The 21,902-nt window shown below is 41.3% G+C and overlaps 1 protein-coding gene across 4 annotated transcripts in view; it reads left to right on the top strand.

Moving 5' to 3' along the window:
- Positions 1 to 11,780: 11,780 nt before the first annotated feature.
- The window catches only part of PCGF5 (polycomb group ring finger 5), a 41,416-nt gene continuing 31,294 nt past the window's right edge, over positions 11,781 to 21,902 (top strand). For 2 of the 4 annotated variants that reach the window (XM_070944877.1, XM_070944874.1), the window contains exon 1: positions 11,781 to 12,056. The gene's annotated coding sequence lies outside the window, so the exon portion shown is untranslated. Of the gene's footprint in view, positions 12,057 to 12,272; positions 12,293 to 13,101; positions 13,186 to 21,902 lie in introns of those variants that run through there. The other 2 variants (XM_070944876.1, XM_070944875.1) reach the window with 2 other exon arrangements.

Raw genomic sequence — 21,902 nt, 5'->3', positions numbered from 1 at the left:
GCCGCCAGCCGACATTGTCTGGCTGACGGCACCCTGAGGAGGCCCGTTCTGTGGGAGCGCACAGGACGATGGGAGGATGGCAGGAGATGATCCTGCAAGTACCCCGGGCTTAAGCCATGTAGGGCTTTATAGGTGAGCACCAGCACTTTGAAACGGATCCGAAGGACCACTGGCAGCCAGTGCAGCTTGCGCAGGAGAGGTGTCACACGGGAGTAACAAGAAGCCCCCGTAACAACCTGCACGGCTGCATTCTGCACTAGCTATAGCCTCCGGGTGCATCCCAAGGGCAGCCCCATGTAGAGGGCGTTACAGTAGTCCAACCGAGAAGTGACGGTTGGACTTTATTACTGTTGCAGTGTCCCAAGATCATGTGATCCCTTTTTGTGATCCTCTGACAAGCAAAGTCAAGGGAGAAGCCAGATTTACTTAACAATCATGTGATTAACTAGTGATTCACTTAACAACTGTGGCAAGAAAAGTCATAAAAATTGGGGCAAAAGTCATTTAAGACCTGTCTCACTCAGCAACAGAAATTTGGGACTCAATTTTGCTTGCAAGTTGAGGAATTCCTATATGCCTAAAAATTATTGTCTTTAAATAAATGGGGAGAGGGGAATCAGAATTCAATAAAGAAAGGTTCCTGACGGAGCTTGGGCCATTTCCTGAGACCCTGGCACACAACCCAACCGAAGACCTGGTGGCCGCCTGGGAGAGTGCGGCCGCCGGAGCTTTGGACCGCGTCGTGCCTTTGCGGCCTCTGACCCGATGCCGATCTCAATTGGCTCCTTGGTTCTCCAAGGAGCTGAGAGAGATGAAGCGTCGGAAAAGACACCTAGAGAGCATCTGGAGGACTAGTCAATCCGATTCTGACCGGACACTGGTGAGGTCTTATATCAAGACCTACCTAGTGGCAATAAAAGCGGCAAAATCTAACCATTTTTCCGCTCTTATCGCATCTGCAGAGAACCGCCCAGCTGCTCTGTTTAGGATGACCCACTCCCTTCTTCGGGGGGAGTGCGGGAAGATCCCTTGCAGGGTCGAGCTGAGGATTTTGTGCAATTCCTGCATGATAAAGTCACTCGGATTCAGGAAGGCTTGGACTCCAACTGGATGAGTCCAGGGGAGGAGACAAGGGTAGGTCTTGAGAATATTATCTGGGAGGAGATTGATCCTGTGGCTCCTGAGGATGTGGACAGGGTTCTGGGTAAGATTAGTGCCGCCACATGTTTATTGGACCCGTGTCCCTCCTGGTTGGTACTGGCCTCCCGGGAGGTTACATGAGGCTGGCTCCAGGGGATTATAAGTGCTTCTTTGAGTGAGGGTGCCCTTCCCGCCGCCTTGAAAGAGGTGGTGGTGAGGCCTCTCCTCAAGAAGCCTTCCCTGGACCCGGCTGAATTAGCTAACTACCGTCCGGTCTCCAACCTTAGTTTTGTGGTGAAGGTTGTTGAGAGTGTGGTAGCACAACAGCTTCCCTGGCACCTGGATGAAGCTATCTATCTGGACACGTACCAGTCGGGCTTCAGGCAGGGGTACAGCACAGAAACGGCATTGGTCGCGTTGGTAGATGATCTCTGGAGGGCTCAGGACAGGGGTTGCTCCTCTGTCCTGGTCCTATTAGATCTCTCAGCGGCTTTTGATACCATTGACCATGGTATCATGCTGCAGTGGTTGAGGGGGTTAGGAATAGGGGGCACCGTCCTGCGGTGGTTCTCCTCCTTCCTCTCCGACCATTCGCAGTTTGTGTTGGCAGGGGGGCAGAGGTCAACCTCGAGGCGCCTCGCATGAGGAGTGCCGCAAGGGTCGGTCCTCTCGCCCCTTCTGTTCAACATTTATGTGAAGCTGCTGGGTGAGATCATCCGTGGTTTTGGGGTGAGAGTCCATCAGTATGCTGATGACACTCAGCTGTACATCTCCACCCCAGACCACCCCAATGACGCCCTTGATGTGATGTCTCGCTGCCTGGAGGCCATGCGGGTCTGGATGGGGAGTAATAGGCTTCGACTCAACCCTTCCAAGACCGAGTGGCTGTGGCTTCTGGTGTCCCGATATAGTCAGCTGGTGCCATCGCTGACTATTGAGGGTGAATCTCTGCCCCCCACAGAGATGGCTCGCAATCTGGGTGTCCTCCTGGATGCACGGCTGTCTTTAGAAGAGCATATGACGGCCGTGGCCAGGGGGGCTTTCTATCAAGTTCGCCTGATTCGCCAGTTGCAGCCCTTTCTGGATCGGGACGCCTTGCGCATGGTCACTCACTCTGGACCCCTTGTCACCTCCCAGCTGGACTACTCTAATGCTCTCTACATGGGGCTCCCCTTGAAGAGCACTCGGAGGTTTCAACTGGTCCAGAATGTGGCCACACAGGTGGTTATGGGCGCAACTCGTTGTGCCCACATGACACTCCTCCTGCGCGAGCTGCACTGGCTCCCAGTGGTCTTCCAGGTGCGATTCAAGGTGCTGGTCATCAACTTTAAAGCGTTCCATGGCATAGGACCCGGGTACCTTCGAGACCGACTTCTGCCACCAATAGCCTCCCACCGGCCAGTCTGCTCCCACAGGGTGCCATCGGCCAAGTTATGTTGGCTGGCGACACCCAGGGGGAGGGCCTTCTCTGTGGGAGCCCTGTGGAATGAACTGCCCCTGGAAATGCGTAAGATCTCCGACCTCCGTGTATTTCGCTGTGCCCTCAAGACCCTGCTGTTCCGCCAGGCCGGGCTATCAATGTAATGATTTTAAATTGGGTGTTTTAAATTTTTGGGGTTTTAAATCTGAACTGAAATTATTTAATAATTTTAATTATTTTTAATTGATGTCTGTCTTTGTGCTTTTAATAGGCTGTACACCGCCCTGAGTCCTTCGGGAGAAGGGTGGTATAGAAATAAAATTATTTATTTATTTATGTTGCAAAAGTCTAAAAGAAAGGAAAGACGGGAAGGACAGGAGTGAAAAGTTAGATAAATGAACTGAAGGAAGATTAATCAACAATGGACCGAGTAAGAACGAAAGAGGAAGATGGTTGACGAAACTACTTGAATGTAAAAGACAGCAATGACACACACAGAATCATTCAAAAAAGAAAGAAAGAAAGAAAGAAAGAAAGAAAATCTGGACAAGAGAGAGAGATGGCAGCAGATCCAAAAATTTGCAAATAGGCTAGCTTGATTGCAAGAGTTAATCTGATAACTCCTCACTAGGTTAGGTTGGATTTCTGGAAAAGGCAATTTGAAAAAAATCACAACTTTCTGCTTGAGTTTGCACTTGAATTATGTTTTGTAGTAAGACGGTTCTTCATGGAGGTGAAGGCAGCATATCAATCCTTTCTTCAACTTTTCACTTTCACTTTTTTGAGCAAATCACTTCATTTTGAGGTTTCCTCTTTTGAACTCAAAATAACTTGACTTTGTGCATAACAAATATATGTGTGTATATATATGTAACATACATATTTGATGATACACTGCACACCGTTTGAAAAAAAAAATTAAATTGCATGTTACACCAAAATAATATCACATAAATCTTAGAATTGCCACCTTATTGTTAGCTCTTTAACCATGTTCTCTGGCAGCCGAGTCTATTTCCAGTTCAGTCACAGTTCAGCAGGATTTGCAGTAGAGCCAGGTTTCAAACATGTATCTTCAATGGAGAACTTTCTTTTTTTCTTTTGCAGCTCCAAAGGACAAATATAGTATCCCATTAAGATTGTGGATAAAGAATGGGTGCTGGCTTTTGGGTCCACATATTGGTTAATTGAAGATTAAATTGGAGGATATATTCATGACCTCATTGGGTGTTCTGTACACTTTGAGGTTCATGTTGATTAAGACAGTTGTGAGTCAGTCTAAAACTATTTCCAAAGGCATGACAAACTAAAATTGTGAAAGTCCTGTAGCAAATAAGTGGTTTCTTTGATTTTGGCTTAGCATGTGCATGAACCAGGGGTGAAATCCAGCAGGTTCTCACAAGTTCTGGAGAACCAGTAGCAGAAATTTTGAGTAGTTCAGAGAACTGGCTGGCCCCAGAGTGGGGTGGGAATGGAGATTTTGCAATATCCTTCTGCCAGGAATGTGGAGAGAATGGAGATTTTGCAATATCCTTCCCCCAGGAGAGGGGAGGGAATGGGGATTTTGCAGTATCCTTCCCCTGCCACGTCCACCAAGCCACATCCACAGAACCGGTAGGGAAAAATTTTAGATTCCACCCCTGGCATGAACCTAACCATTGTAGTTTGTAAACCATTGTTTATGGTTTAGCTGTTTTATTTCTTCTTAGGAATTCTGAAGGGGAGTTTGTTCCTCTCAATTGGCCCAGTTCATCCATTGTACTTGATTGCTCGGTAAACATTCTGAATATTCACTTCTCTCAATCATATTGTAACATACTGTATACTTAGCATTAAACTAGAGAGATGCCAAATGCCTTGCACTTTAGGCTCTAGGCTAGGGGAAATGTTGCCAGTCACAATTTCCATGGCTGCAAAGTCAAGTTAGCTTTGCCATGGATGACTCTTAGTTCTCTATTACATAAGTGTGTGAGAACAGTAATCTGTTTAGAGAGAATTTAAATACATTCAACTTAAAAAAAAAAAAAGGAGAATTGGAAGCTTTGAAACTGAATATCAGTACTTAGTATTTGGATCAGTGGTGGGTTCCTCCCGGTTCGGCCCAGTTCGGCCGAGCCGGTAGCGGTGATGATATGGCATCACCGAACCAGTTCTCTGCCGTAACCCCCCCTGCCCCCCCCCCGCATTATTCTTACCTTTTATTTGGCCCCACCCTCAATCTATTGCTGCCTCCTGAGTCCCAACTGATTGGCTAGAAGGAAAAAAACTGTTTAAACTCTTGCTGCGGGGCTTCAAAGGGCCGCCCTACAGCTGATCAGTGTTAAAAGGCAGCGTGGTGGAAGACCGGTGCCTCCAAAAACAAATGAGTAGACCGGTGCCTGCAAAAATAAACGGGTAGACCTGTGCCTGCAAAAATAAATGGGTAGACCAGTTCAGCTCTGCAAGCAGTTAAAAGCCTGGTAGACCAGTACCTCTGCTAAATCCTAAAGAATTATCACATGACCATCAAGCCACGCCCACAGAACCGGTAGTAAAAAAATTTAGAACCCACTCCTGATTTGGATAGTAAATGAATGGACAAACAGATCCTGGGCTGTAATTTTTCTCAAATTGCTATGATGTATAGAACTTGGCTTGGTGTTAGCCAATTTAACACATTTCTACCCCACTGCAATCAAAATGATTTTTGGCAGCTTATGTGCAATGTATAATTTAAAACATCCCCGGTCACATATAAAACAAACAAAAAGTAACAAACAACAGTAAAATCAAGAATCAGTCACAAAACAAGATGATGCAATAAAAATGAAAGCGAAAAGTTCCCATCCATATAAATTTAGGGGGAAACCATCCAAAACAATTTGATTTAGATGATACAGTAATTCTTACTTTAAAATGTGCATCGATTATGATATTTACACATTATCATAGGAACATTTTACATATCCTTCCTTGTTGATTGGTGATATATAAATGGCTGTTCTGGATTTGTATTTATTTATTTATTTATTCATTATTTATAGGAAATTTATATTGCCACCTATTCGCACATGGCGACTCAAGGCGGCTTACAGAGAATGTAAGAATAATACAAGAATTGATCATCTCAGGATTAGCTAGTGCAGGAGAGGTTAGCTGTCATTTCATAGGCATACAAATATATGAAAATTGTGATAAAAGGGAAGGGAAATTTTCAGCTGTGAATCAGATTCAGCCCCAAAATGATCCCCGCTAAGCCCATGAATAATTTGAGAAAATGTCTTCCCCTCTCCTTTGTCTGGTTCTGTTTGGAGTCATCTCAGTCTTGGTCTGAAATAAGATTAAGATTCTCAGATTAAGAGAAACTACATAAATGTTCAAAGTTGCAGCAGAATTGCAATGAGTGGTCAAAAAGTCCACCAGAAGAATGGAGAACTTCAGATGCTGTTGAGTATGCAGTTCTAAAGGCAGGTGGCTAGATTTAGGATACAGCCAGAGGTGGGTTTCAGCAGGTTCTGACCAGTTCTGGAGAACCGGTAGCAGAAATTTTGAGTAGTTCGGAGAACCGGTAGTAAAAATTCTGACTGGCCCTGCCCCCATCTATGTTCTGCCTCCTGCGTCCCAGCTGATCGGGAGGAAATGGGGATTTTGCAGTATCCTTCCCCTGGAGTGGGGAGGGAATGGAGATTTTATAGTATCCTTCCCTTGGACTGAGGAGGGAATGGAGATTTTACAGTATCCTTCCCCTGGAGTGGGGTGGGAATGGAGATTTTGCAGTATCCTTCCCCTGCCACGCCCACCAAGCCATGCCACGCCCACCAAGCCACACCCACAGAACTGGCAGTAAAAAATTTTGAAACCCATCACTGGATACAGCCATTATATAGAAGACTATTGGGTTGAAATATTCAACACTGAATATAGTGATTGTCCAAGACAACCCCATATGCCCAATTAAAGGAAGAAAACAAATACTGCAAATATAATGTTTAATCTATATCAGTGTTTCTCAACCTTGGAAACTTTAAGATATATGGACTTCAATCTCCAGAGTTCCCCAGCCACTAAGATAGATAGGGAATTCTGGAAATTGAAGTTCACATGTATTAAAGTTATTAAGGCTGAGAAATACTGGTCTATATGTTCTTCATAATCTATCTAGTAGTAAGAAGGCAACAGGAAACTAAAACAAAATTAAAGTTTCAGCAACTATGCTCTACAGTCTTATCTAAGAATTACAATACTTGAGCAATCAAATCAGCATTATTTTACCAAACAGCAACTTTATTTATTGCATTATGTATTATTGGTAAAATCTCTATCATACAATACTCATGTATCAGTGAAAGTCTTCTAATAAATATTTACTTAAACAGCAATATAACCAATTCAGGTAGTTCTTTCCACCTGAAATAATTATAGATTCTTTTTACATTTAAGTTTTTTTAAAAAAATAATAGTAAACCACCCATGAAGGAAATGAAACTATTGTAATCATAAAAATAATGATCTCGCCAGATGAACTCTTCTGTGCTTTGTGCACCATGGAAATCTATATGGAGCCACAATGTATTGTGTTTCCCTGAAAATAAGACCCTGTCTTATATTTTTTTGAACCCCGAAATAAGCGCTTGGCCTTATTTTCGGGGAGGTCTTATTATTTTGAGGCACGTGGAGCAAGATGGGGCTCTTCTTGCCATCTTACCTGATTTCCAGCTCTGTGTTTAAATATTTTTGGGGAGGCTTATTTTCAGGGGAAGGCTTATTTTAGCGCATGTGCTCCAAAGCCTGATTGGGCTTATTATCAGGGGATGGCTTATTTTCGGGGAAACAGGGTATCAACATTTTAGTGTCCAGGATTCATAGAAAAATATTATCTGAGAATAAATGACAAGACTAGGAATGAAATGTTTATTTGATTAAATAAATGAAGTGTGGTCATAAATATAACTTCCCTTTAGTCCCATGCAAAAAAAACAAATCTTCATTTTAAAATGTTGCAATAAACATTACTTTTCATAAAAACATTTCAAGTTCTCTCTGTATTTAGAGGTATCTCACACAAAAGAAGATGGATACTAAACAGTAAATACTTTAAACTATTTTGGACTTCACAATTGAAACTTTATTTTCATTTCAACCTTTATGGGAGAATTTGGACGCTGAAAAGAGGAAGAAAGCAGTCTTTTCATCATAAATAAATATAATTTGTGAAAGGAGCAAAGTCGCCTAAAAGTTTAGCATTTGGCTTTGTCCACTTCAATGGGAAAAAGTTAAGTGCGTGCGTAATTTTCCCATTTAGTTAATGGGATTTAAAGGTGTTAATTCTGGCTAGAGTGTATCTGTAGCTAAACACAAGGTAAACAAACTGCTTAAACATCTCCCCTTGGAGTATTTATCCAAAAGCTCAAACTCCCTAGGAATGTTTCAGAAGCTGCTGATTTAAGAGTTTTTGTGAATTAACAGCACTGTTTATAAAGGACATGAATTCCATGCTGTTTCAACCATGTACTCTTAGACCCTTCCCAGATGTTTTGAAAGCAAACCTGGCTTTTCCTTTAAGAGCTATTTGGATTGGCAACTCTGTTGGCCCGGCTCATACGGCTTTTAGAAGCTGCCGTGCAGAAATTAAACAAGTTCTGGTTTTTCAGCTGCTTCTTTCCCAGTCTAGGAAAAGCTTCTCTCACTTAATTCTTGCATGCCAAGTTCTCTTGAAAAGCACTGGATAAACAACCATTTTTAATAGCAATAGTACTTAAGACTTATATACCGCTTCACAGTGCTTTTACAGCCCTAAGCAGTTTACAGAGTCAGCATATTGCCCCCAAAAATCTGGGTCCTCATAAAGTTTGCTTTTTTAAAGAAAACAATTTTAATCAATCAGATGAGTATTAAGTAGGTAAGATAGTGTACTAGTATGCTTTGATTGCAACATGAGAAGGAATGCTTTATTATGAAATACAGCATTTTTTTTAAGAAATAAGAGGGGAAGTGTATTCTCATTCATAAAATATCTACTCAGAAATCTCGCTGAGCTCAATAGGAGTTACCACTAAATAGGCATGCATAAGATTTTTCAGTGGAGGATAATGGACTTCTAGATAGCATGGACTGCAACTTTCACCATGCCTTATTCTATATTCTCTCTCTCTCCCTTCCTTCCTCTCTCCCTCCCTCCCCCTCTCTCTCTATATATGTGTGTGACAATAGAACTTAGACTTATATACCCCATAGTGCATTACAGCACTCTCTGGGAAGTTTACAATGCCAAAATATTTCCCCCAACAATTTAGGATGGTTATCATTTTACCAACCTCAGAAGGATGGAAGGCTGAATTAACTTTGAGCTCCACCAGGATTGAATTCCAGGCTGGGGTCAATCAGCCTGCAATACTGCATTCTAATCACTGCATCATCAGGGCTCCTAATATATAGCTCTATGGCTGGAGACCAACATGATTTTGAGTACCACATTGTCCTTCAGCCATAGAAAGATGGAGAACAGTCAATCCCCAAAAGCCAGCAAACCCAAATAAATGCAAAAACAGAATATTCAATCCTACATTCAAAACATGGCACGAGGCTAATTAAAGATAAAGCAGAATGGTGAATTATGCTATGTTAACTACTGATAGTGATATCCACAGCAATAGAGTTAGATTCCATTCCTGGACAAAAATTACATGCTAACCATAAACATTGCTGATTTCCTTGCAATAATACATCTCTGTGATTGGGAATTATTCCTCTTTCTTGGTTATGTGGGGTGGATGGGTGTAAAAATAGAGGAAGAAATTCCAAAAGTGGCACCCTCCAAATATGATGGCATGTCAGATCCAAAAAGAGTTGTATTCCCAAGCCATCTGAATGGCAAAAGATTGGAGAAGGTTGGGTTGAGACCAGCAACATAGGAAAACCAAATGAAAATAGTTTGCTAAAAATCAGGATTAGCCAGAAGTGTATTATGTCTGACTCTGTTCATTAGATAGTTGTACTGAATGATGAAACAGACTGTTGATGGTTGAAATATCTTTGAACAGACTGTTGATGGATTGCTTGATGGCAGTCTGTGGGATAAAGGTATTATTTATCAAGACATAGGAGCAATATTTGGTAAACAAATAATAGAAAAATCTACATTTCCATGCAGCAATGGAAAACAAAGGTTCAGTTAAATGTGAAATGAGGAGGCATGAATGCCATTCTTTGTCTTTTAATAGATATGCTTTTCCAACCCGAGCGATAGCAACTGAAGGAAGGGAAATGGTGGGGTGGGAAAAATGATAGGCAAGTTACAGAGAAAAAAATGTGCCCTGTCATTTGTTTCAATCTCGATTTGCTCCTTGACAGTTTCTATTTACAAAAATAAAAGAAAAGAATTCACAAAACTGTAAGATTGAAAATACAGATATAAAATCTTGCATCAATCCAGGAATATAAGGACTGGCTAAGCCATCAAGGAGCTTTGGAGACATTTTTACTGAGAAATTATCTTGTTAAAACCTGGACATCAAATCTTACCACCACTTTGAATATGCGTTTGGTTTATCTTGGACTCATGTTTAGATATTGAAACAATCAATTTTCTTTCAGTTTTATAGAATATGCTGTGTAATTAAAAGCCCTTTGGGGAAGCTAATTTGCCCAGTCAATTTCTGTCACTTGAAATCCTTAGGTCTAGCTTGCCAGTCACAAATTATCTTGTGGCCAAATCCACCTTCTTTACTACCATAATAGTAGTTAAAGGCTCTGTTCGATTATGCCATTATATCTATGGGATTACATGGATTCAGGTCTCTCATCTTAAAAGTCAATTTACTAAATGCTAAGCAATCTCCAGAGAATTTATTTCACAGCCTCCAATGAGTCTCTCCTGCAGATCATCAGGTACAGACAGGTTTAGGACTTGAACACACCAATTTTTAACAATACCCCGCCTGCCCCAAACTAGCATCTAGCACAAGCTATTGCATTAGGTTATATAAAGGATGAATTTCCAATTACTGATTCATTTTGAATCAAATGCCCCCAGATGGGCAAGATCCATCTCAGGGACACACAGAGAGACACAGACAAATAGTATACCATCTTTCAAATTTTGGCTCCTGGCTGCATTTCTCCAGATAGACCTGTGACAAAATCATCCACAATAAACTTCCTTTCTATTGATGGGGCAAGAGGCACTTTGTGTTGTGGTTAAGTCATCAGGCTAGAAACCAGGAGATCCCGAGTTCTAGTCCCACTTTAGGCACAAAACCAGCTTGGGTGACCTTGAGCTAGTCATGTTCTCCCAGCTCTAGGAAGCAGGCAATGCAAGCCACTTCCAAAATCTTGCCAAGAAAATTGCAGGGACCAGTCCGGCCAGTCTCCAGGAGCCAACACTGACGCGAACACACACATACCTCCCTACACTCCACACACTCCTACTTTGATCAGTGTACTTCGAGTTGACTCTCTAGAGTCCTCTGTACATTCACTGCTCTGCGGGGACTTTAAAGCTCTACTTTCCCATGGGTAAGAAGACTACAACGATAGAGTTATCGTCCTAGCTTTTCCTTTTTAGGAACCCAACACCTTCCCACAGTTCTTGAAACGTTCGGAGCTGCAGAACTAAAGAACACCGATAAAAAAAAAAAAAGGACATCTAAGGGCAGTAGTAGCGTCACCGCGCCTTCATCGAGCTTTAGGGAGCATGCGTCGGGAGCTACGCACATGCTCCTTGCTCCAGCGTCCTGGTAGCGTGTGCACGGCTGGACCAGGAAGGGTAAAAAAAAAAAAAAAAGGAGGGGGGAGAATGCCTCGCGGGCGGAGTGGAGTGAGGGGGGGAAGAGTTGAGCTTGGACCAGCGGTGGCGCGCGAACGCGCGCGTGCGCAAGGGGATGCGTTCGCTCGCGGGCCCGCTGGATGCCATTGGCTCTTCGCGGCTGGTGCGCAAAAAAAAAAAAAAAAAAAAAAAAAAGGGAGCTTTGCCACCTCGGGGAGCCGTAGTCCCTTCAGCGGGGCAAAAGTTGCCAGTTGCCAGTTGTAAAGGGTTGGAGGGGGAGGGGGAGGGGGGGGCTCCGAGCGGCGGCCGCACCATAGCCGTGCGAGACGAGAGGGCGGGCAGCGAAAGGCTGTGCCCCAGTTTTGTGTCCAATCAGAGAATGAATTGTGTTGTGCACCGAGCAGGGCAGCAATGCGTAAACAACAAGCTCTGGGAAAGTCCTCCGCTTTCTCTTTCCCCCCCCTCCCACCTCCCTTCCCCACACCTCCCCGCGCACCGCTCCCTCACTCCACTCCGCGGCGCGAGCCTTCCTCCTCACAGACTCTCGACGTCCTCCTCCTCCTCCTCCCTCCTCCCTCCCTCCTCCGCTCGCTCCTTCCACCCCCCCCACTCCCTCCCCGGCAGGAACTCCTGTCAGCTGAACGGCAGCACCTCTCGCTCCCCCGGCACCATCCACAGGAGTCCGGCGCTGCTGCGTCCGCGGGCTGCGCTCTCGGGGGGCCAGTTCGGGGAGGAAGGGGGGGGAGAAGAAAGGTAAGGGACCCTTCTGCCCCGGCTCTGTGAGGGAAAGTGGAGGGGGAAAGGGGGGGGGGGAGAGAGAAAGGCGCCTGGCGAAAGGCAAGAGGGGAACGGCTATCCCCCCCCCCCACCAACAACCCCCTGTCAGAACAAGTTGCGGGAAGGCAGCGTCTCTGCTCCGGCCACTTCGCGCCTTGTGTCCCGAGAACAGCCGCTCGTCCGCCGCCTTTGCCAAAGGACCGGCAAAGAGAGTTAATAACTTCTTTCTTATTTGCCTCCCCCCCTTTTTTTTTCTTCCTTCTCCTCCTGCCCCCCCCCTCCCGCTTAATTCGGAGTCGCTCCCAAACAGGCTGACATTTCCCAAGGTGGGGTGTGTGAGTGTGTGTGTGTGGGGGGGGGATGTTTTAGGAAACCCGAAGAGAGAGAGAGAGAGAGACCTTTGGGAGAGGTTGGCTTTTAAGCTCCGCAAAGGGGAACCGAGGGCGGCCAAGCAAACCACCCCACCCCCTTGGGGGCCGACAGCGGCCTGGGGGTTGCTGCGTCGCTTCTTCCATTCCGGATTTTTCTAGCCCAGCAAGCAAGACAGCCGCCCGCTCGCCGGCGTCACTCGGGTTTTATTTTTATTTTATTTTTTTTTCCAAAAGAGCGAAGAGGGGTGGCTGGTCCCGGGAAGAAGCATCTGCTGCTCCTCTCCGTCCCGAAGGCGCCTTTTTGCTTGCCTTCCGCTTTTGGTTTTTGCTGGGAAGCCAGCCCGTGTTGTTATGTAAGGTGGTCACAAGAGGAGGGACGCCGCAAGTTGTGACTGGGGCGAAGAGAGAAAGAGACAGACTCTCTCTCTCCTGTCTTTCTCGGGTGCGATGTTTCTGGCCCTGCTCAGCCGGAGGAAACCTCTGCACACGCGCAGTCAAAAATTCCCAAAAGTGAAACTGACCAGACGATTGTGTGTGCACCTGACTCGGCAGGTGCCCGAGTCCAAAAGGAGGGTTTTATGTTTTTTTTTTTTAAAGGCTCGGGATGGAAACGTCACCTACGGTGTGAGGTGTATTACCACCTGTCTTTTTGGGGGGCACGTGGGTTTTTTACCCTACCTCCCTCTTCCTCCCCCCTCCCCGCCCGGTGCTTTCGTCATGGAGGAAAATAAGAGGTAAATCGATATCGGGAGCCGTAGGTGGAGTTAAAAGAACTCAGGGGCGTAATCGAATCCCGCCGATTCTGGGTAAAAGGATTTGTGGATTAGAACCCACGTGTGTTTTGCTTGTTAATTCGGCCTCGAAAAGGATGACTTGAATGGATGAATCATCAGTTCCCTGGAAGAGTGACTCACTTCTGCTACGCGCGCCCGCGAGCATGCATGCTTTAGATTAGCTTTTCCAATCTCGGATCGAAGTAGCAGAGGGTTAGCAGAGGAGAAACTAATTATATATTTTTTAAAAAAGCTACTCTTTTGGTGTTCTATTCCAACAAATTTCATTGGGAGCCGAACTGCCCTTTTGGATTTTGTCTCGGCATGTTAAATTATCTTAAGTCTCTGATTAAATGAGTATCTTGTGTCAAGATGACATTCGTATAGTTTGCAATTAGTAGAAGCTTTGAAGTTTATTCAAGAACATAGGGTGTTCTTTTTTGTGCCTTAGGGAAAAGGAGAGCAATAAGAAATGATGGAATTTATTTCTCTAACATATTATGTGTCTCCTTTACAGAAGTTAACTGTTGTGATGAATTTTAAGACATTGTGGCATTTGAGCTTGTTGAAATTACATAATGTACATTTAGTTTAAATACAAAGCAACAGCTAAGCAATGCCCCTTCATCAAGTTCTGTTATCCTGATCTTTTAGAAGAGATTCGCAATAACAATTTTAGTATGAAGGTGCCGCCATACTAAACAATAGTATTAGTATGGACTGCAGAAGAACATAATAGAATAGCCAGTTTTTATGCTTAGATATTCAGGGTTTTGAAACATTTATAGTAAGAGGATATGCAATCATTTAAGGTTGTATTAAAAATGTTTTCTTGATATGCATGAGTGTAGTGTACTTCATTGTACAAACAAAATCATTTTCTTCATTTATTGTTTGGTTCAGAGCCTTAATGTTGAAATCATTGGCAATAAACCAGAGTGGTTTAATGGACTGAAGTAAGATCATCAGCTGTGTTGATGGACTCATCCCAATTAAATTTAAGTTACAATTACAATCTTAAACATTGTGCTATTGGAGGAAATCATCCTGAATTCAGTGAAATTTAGCTGTATAGCCATTTCCACACTATTGATTTATAATATCTTATAGCATTGTCTAGTTAGCTGCAGAGATTGGCTGGATGTCCACTATAAAACAATATAAATCATTGGTGTGAAAATAATTTAAATAAACATGCACATGTTAAGCCCCACGGAGATTTCTGAGGAAAGTTAGTCACAAATAGCTAAGTCAGCACTAATTTTAGTAAAGTACTAAGTTTAATTTGCTATAGATTGCTGCTCTTAGTATACCGTAGCTACTAGAAAATATGAGCTACAGAATTTGGTGTGGTTTGGATTTTTTGACTTAATATGGAGTTATATAATGAGTTTATAATTTTATAACTTCATTAATCTTGGTGAAGTTCAACAATTTAGGAATTTGCATTGAATATTTCAGAAAGAATTTGTTAGAATGTATGAGAATAATGTCATTACTTGCTTGAACCAAATAAGTCTGGATCATTACCAGGACAGAAGATTATTTGGGAATCCCCTGTTTCATTGTGGAAGAAAATGAAGTGTAGATGAGATAAGCCAACTTAATCGAATAATAGTTACTTAGTCCCAAGAATATATTGCAAGTACAACAAAAAAATTGTATTTTTAGGGTTGGTGCCTTTTGTTTCTAATGAAAATAGGAAAATTAACTTTTCTGTACTCTGAATTTACTGCAGAGCATAATAAACCAGTGATCAATCAGAGTAAATCCTGCAGGGATCTTTCTCTAGGAACTTTTGTTGTCTGTTTTTGTCTGTTATTTTATCTCTGAGAGTACACTCTAATGAAATGCCTTGCATGCCTTTGCAAAGTGTTACTGTGCAAAAGTGTTAGGCAGTTGTGCAAAATTGCTGCACATTAAGAATGCTTTCAGAAATAAAAGTGTTGATAGTTTATTTTTATCAATTAACAAAATGGAAAGTAAACAAAGAAGAGAAATCCAAATCAAATCAATATTTGGTGTTGCCACCCTTTGCCTTCAAAACAGCACCAATTCTATAAAGTCAGGAATTTTATAGAATTAGAGTCAGGTGTATGATTAACCAATTATACCAAGCAGGTGCTAATGATAATTTCCTACGGAAGTTGAAACCAATCATAAACAGAAACAGATGCCTAAGAGCTAGGATGCTTAAAACTGGTGGAGGAACAGCCAAACCCTGCTACTAGGGTGAGGTTGTGGAACTCAGTTTCATGTCACAGGTCACACACCATGGCAAAACTGAGGACGGAAACAAGGCACAAAGTAATTATACAGCATCAGCAAGGTCTCTCTTGGGTAAAGATTTCAAAGTAGACTGGGGTTTCAAGATGTGCTGTTCAAACTCTTTTGAAGAAGCACAAAAAAATAGGCAACGTTGAGGACTGTAGATGGAGGGGTCAGTCAAGGAAACCATGCAGCAGATGAAAGACACATCATGCTTACTTCCTTTTGACATTGGAAGATGTCCAGCAGTGCCATCAGCACGGAACTGGCAGAAACCAGTGAGACCCAGGTATACCCATCTACTGTCCTGAGAAGTCTGCCTAGAAGTGGTCTTCATGGAAGAATTGCGACAAAAAAGCCATACTTCTTGATGCAGAAACAAGGCTAAGCGATTCACTATGCATGAAAACATAGGAACTGATGTGCAGAAAAATGGCAGCAGGTGCTCTGGATTTGATGGGTCAAAATTTGAAATATTTGGCTATAGCAGGAAGGACTTTGCTCACCCAAGGGCTGGAGAACAGTACAATAATGAGTCTGCAGGCAACAATGAAGCATGGGGGAGGTTTCTTGCAAGTTTGGGGCTGCATTTCTGCAAATGGACTTGGAGATTTGGTCAGGATCAAAAGTGTTCTCAATGCTGAGAAATACAGGCAGATACTTATCCACCATTCCATACCTTCAGGGAGGCATGTGATTGGCCCCAAATACATTCTGCAGCAGGACAATGGTCCCAAACATACAGCCAATGTCATTAAGATACACTCTGCTAGAGAGAAGTTCCCTGAAGTTCTCTCTAGCATGGACTCCAGCATGAGTCTAAAAACTCAGAAGACTAAACCTCTGGTCCAGGTGACCAACCCAGATTGGATCCTTGGAACATAATTTGCCTTCATTAATCATTAAGAACTACCTTCAGTGTAAAAAATAACAAAAAGGTCCTGGAAATGATGGTTTGCTCCCCACAGAGCCCTGATAACAACATCAAATCTGTTTGGATTACATGAAGAGACAGAAGGATTTGAGGCAGCCTACATCCACAGAACATCTGTGGTTAGTTCCCCAAGATGTTTAGAACAACCTTGAAGGAACCTTGTCAAGTTCTTTCAAAAACTGTGTGCAAGGGTCCTAGAAGAATTGATGCTGTTTTGAAAGCAAAGGGCAAGCACCCCAAATATTGATTTGATTCGGATTTCTCTTCTGTTTGTTTACTTTCCATTTTGTTAATTTATAAAAATAAAGTATTACTTCTATTTCTGAAAGCATTATTAATTTACATCATTTTTGCACAACATCCTAACACTTTTGCACAATGCTTTAGGTCTGCTGTGATGTACTACAATTTTTGATAAACATTTGATGGCTGAGCCACAGTTAATACTGTAGGGCTGAGAACGGCAAAGTATGCATATAGGTGTAGCAACGTTTTGACTGGGGGTTTTGGGGTACATTCTTTATTTCTAAATTATGATAGAATGTTTCCCACTTCAAAATAGCAATGTTTCAGCAAAGATCCAGGAGCTGTAGGAGGGCTAAAAAGGTGAACAAGAATATCCATACATATGTATCCAGCATGCCTTTCCCTTTCATTAAACAAAGCAAGAAAGAATAAGAAGTAGTAGGCTAAATAAATTGAAGGCAAGAGATCAGAGGAAATTTAATTCAAATGTAATTTCTACTGGTACATTTTATTAAACTTTACCATGACTTTCTAACCTTACAAATCAACCTTCTTCAACCATATTCATATACTGTATCATATGTTGCCTTTTCTCGTTAAATTTCTTACCTATCTTTATGACAACCTCAAAAACTCTTATCCTTGTACAAGCTGGTTAAAGCATCAACTCTAATACAGTAGATTCAGATCTTATTCAGATCCTATAAGAACTTCTGAGATATAGTATCTAATGAGTTTTGTGATTTAGAAAACATTTACGCAACATAAATACTGATTTTTTTTCTGTAATTACAACTATAACACTTTTTTATCCATGCTCATTCTCACTATAAGCTTAAGTGTGGATAGATAAAATGTTACTGTAAGTTTGAACTACAGTAACTAATTTGCGTATTTGTAGCTTTCTTGGCTTCTGAACTAATGATCAGGATGTTTGTTTCTGCCATTTGCAGGGGAAGTTGTAGCACAAAATATAGAATACAAGAAATATAAGTAGCAGTAGTTGGTTCTTTCAGGCTTAGATACAAATTCATCATGTGAAAATATTACTAAGTATGCAAAACTTTGAAGACTTCCACCGAGTTACATATTGGCTATTATCATCTTTCTCGTATTCTCATTTCTCATCTTCTCATCTTTCCTACTATCTTCTCATATTGGTATCCTATGATTTATTACTTGTAGTTTGTATCTTATGATTAATGATTGTAACTATGATTTATGACCTATCACGTTGTTGTTGTATGTTGTATGTACACTGAGAACTTATGCACCAGATTTATAATTTATCACTTTGTTGCTTGCATGTACACTGAGAGCGTATGCACCAGACAAATTTGTTGTATATCTATTCCATTCCGTTCCGTTCCGTTCCATTCCATTCCATTCCATTCCATTCCATTCCATTCCATTCTATTCTATTCTATTCTATTTTTGTCTTTTTAATTAAATTTATTTATTTATTGCTGCAATTTATATTCCATCGATTCTGAAAAGGCTCTAAATGGCTTATAAATAATACAAATTATACAAAATAAAATGGATAAATTAAAAATTGACAAACTTCCCAACCAATAACAATATTAAATCTTCCTGTTCACTAAGACACCAAGGAAAATAGTCATGACAACAATTTGCCTACCAGAAGAAGAAGACAATAGCATATTTATCAATCCTCAGAGGCTTTCCTGAATACCAGCAATTGGTGGGATTTTTCATTATCCTATGAGAGTGAGAATGCCTGGAGGGTTACTCTTGTGGGAAAAAAGTTCTATGAAAAGTAACAGGAATATGACTTGAAGTATTTAGTTATAGGAACTAGGAAAGCATTAACCAAGCAAGAGGATAGACATTGGGTGAAATCTGTGGCTGCTGCATATAAAGAATCATTACATGCAGGAAAAGAGGAAGTTGTAAAAAGAGTTGGGGAGAGAACAGAGGAAAATAATGTTCACTCATGAACTGTGAGCATGAACAAAAAAGGCGTGCAGAATATTTTCCTAGCTATACTACTGTATGACAAAGGCAAAAGGAAATTGAGATAAAGGGTACAATGTTCAGAGAAATATGACAAAATTGGAGGAAAACTAGAGGGTATTAAAACATAAAAGCCCCAGGAAAAGTCCTTATCCCTTGGTAGGTGTTCCATCAAGACAAGTTGACACTCAAGTATTTTCAAAATAATTTATTTGTTCCTATAAATTATCATTTTCAATTTATAGGAGTAACTATACCTTAATAAAATGCAAGCCATTGACTATGAATGGTCTCTGGAAGCTTCTGTTCCTAGATCATCAAAATTCTAATCCTAATGTTATATTTTGTGCAATTTTAAATTATTGTATGCCATAATAATTTAGTGCTTATGAAAGAAAAAATAGAATATATGTTGTATTGTGCCAGTATTTAGGATATGCATCTGAATGTGAATTTATTTACAGTTAGTCCTCAACTTATGACCACAATTCAGCCCAAAATTTCTGATGCTAAGTGAAACAGTTCTTAAGTGAATTTTGCCCCAGTTTACGACCTTTCTTGACACAGTTGTGAATCGCTGCAATTGTCAAGTTAGTAACTTAGTTGTTAACTTTATTTCTCAGAAGGTCACAAAAGGAGATCACATGATCCTGGGGCACTGCAATGATCATAAATATGAGACATTTACCAAGTGTTTGGATTTTGATCACATGACCCTGGGGTTAGGGTTGAGCAGGGGATTGCTGCTAGAACCGTGATGGCGAACCTGCTGCTAAAACCGTGATGGCGAACCTGTGGCATGCAGAGCCATATCTGTGGGCACGCAAGCGTTGCCCTAGCTCAGCTCCAGCGCGCATGCCGGCCAGCTGATTTTCGGGCCTTCTAGGCTCACCGGAAGCCGGAAAACAGACTGTTTCCAGCCTCCGGAGGACCTCTGGGGGTTGGGAAAACCTGTTTTCACCGTCCCCAGGCTCCAAGAAAGCCTCTGGAGCCTGGGGAAGACGAAAAAACGGGCCTACTGGGCCCACCGTGCCATTGTGTGCCAAAAAAGGGGGGAGTGCGGGGGGTCACGCACACATGAGGGTCACACTGAATTATGAGTATGGGCACGCGCGCATGCAAGCCCCCCGCGACCCCCCGCTTTTGGCACGCGGCGGCAAAAAGGTTAGCCATCACTGTACTAGAAGATCTCCAAGGTCGCTTCCAAATCTGATATTCTGTTAAAAATTTAGTTAACTTTGAACGGTTACTAAATGAATTGTTATAACTTGAGGACTACTTGTATTCATTCATTCATTTAAAATATAGGCATTCATCTTATATTAAACACTGGGTGGCTCTCATTCAACAATATCCGACTTATATTGCAGTTCTTAACCTGAAATAAGGAATTGTCCAAAAGCTTGTTTTCCTATATGTTTCTTAAACTGGGTTGCAGCAATTTCATCAGTAAATAATTTTCAGAAGTAGATGAAGGCAATGTCCACCTATAAACATGCACATTTTATGTTTCTTTGTCTACCTGTTTTAAAAATGTAAAGGCAGATCTTTTTTTTTAAGAATGGCACCTTTAATTTTTTTAAAACTTTTTTTGTGCTTTAATCACAAAGGTCAAAAGCGGCAAGGAAAAAAGATAGAAGAAGAAATGTAATTAATCATTCCAAATAATCCACATCCAGCCTTTTATTCTCACAATGATTTCAAGATCCTACAGAAATCTCATAAGCAGGTCACAAATGTAGCATCTTCTGTAATTGACATCAAGAAACCGGATGCCTCCAACAATGCTATTATCCACAAATAACCTTAATCTACATGACTTGAACCTCTCTTAAGCAATTAAAATTGGTGGTTTGATTTATTCTGGTAGTACCAAAAATAAATTATGCAGTGTGAAGAACAATTTTTTAAATTTGAATTTTTACAATTTCAATTCAGTGGATGATCTGAGATTCTTAATTATTTTTCTACATGATACATATTTGTACATATATGTACTGTACATATTTTAATCACACAACTTTTTTTTGGAAGAACTGTCCATCTGGGTTCAGTTCCAAGCAGGGTGGATTTGATTTAAATCGAGTTTAAATTGTGATTTAAATCATGATTTAAATCACTAGTAAAAAGGCTTGATTTAAATCAACTCGATTTAAATCATAATTTTTAAAGAGCAACTGTCATCTCTGCTACTCCTTTGACCCACCGTCAACTATCTGTTGACTCACCGATAGTCCCAGTGTTGCAGAATATACAGCCTCATGCTACATAACTAAGCTCCATTTCATGCTGAATAAACTAAATTATTTATGTATCTTAAATAGAAAACTATCTTACGATAGATTTTTACCCCAAAAGTTTTTTATTAAAATAAATTCGATAAAAATAAAAAAAATCCGATTTAAATCAAAAAAATCCGATTTAAATAAAAAAATCTGATTTTTTTGATTTTTTTAAAAAAATCATTGATTTTTATCCACCCTGGTTCCAAGTGGGAAAAAAGACACTGGAAACATGAAGACTGCTTCGAAAGATGGTTTAATGGTGGACAGGACCACATGGTTTGAGGTCCTGGGCAAAAAGAGCACATGGGTGAGAAAGGAAAAGAGTTTTATACCCTCTGTTGGGCTTTGAACTTGCTATTCCTGTGGCAAGAAATGTAACCTGATTGGTTGTCTTGAGTCCCAGGCTTGGTTGAATCTTGCTGGGTGATGTATTCTTCTCAGGTGTCATGTGTTAAGATGGGTAGAGGGCTAATCCTATTATGTCCTGAGGGCGAAGGTTTTTTGTGTTGTAGATAAGCTGGCCCAGCCTTTCTGTGGCTATTATAAAAGGTGGGGGCTTCTTTCCAAGAGCATGTTTCTCCTTTTCTCATCCAGGGAGGTGGTATATTCTGCCTCTTTAATATTTCCTAAAATATTTCATTCTTCTAGGAGAGGGTGAGTGCTAACTTCCTACACCTTATTTGTCTTAAGTTAAAGCTTCCTAATCATTGTAGTCTTCACCATTATAATGAGAATTGCTGAAGCTGTTTGATCACTGAATGAATTTTTCTGCCTTTTTTTTAGCTCTTCAGTGTGTTTTGATATTTAATGATCAGAATTGTTCACAGTTTTAAGTACAGCTATAATCACTCCCATAAATTTGAATTATAAATGGGTCCCATTTTAGAAGGAGAAGCAAAAAGTTGGAAATCAGTGTGCTAGTCCTGTTGAATTACATTTTTATATACCATTGTCACTTTTGCTGTAAT

The sequence above is a fragment of the Pituophis catenifer genome, unplaced genomic scaffold, assembly GCF_029215685.1.
Source record: "Pituophis catenifer annectens isolate HBS135680 unplaced genomic scaffold, rPitCat1.0.hap2 SCAF_6, whole genome shotgun sequence".
NCBI classification, from domain to species: domain Eukaryota; kingdom Metazoa; phylum Chordata; class Lepidosauria; order Squamata; family Colubridae; genus Pituophis; species Pituophis catenifer.
This window is presented reverse-complemented; position numbering and strand designations above follow the sequence as displayed.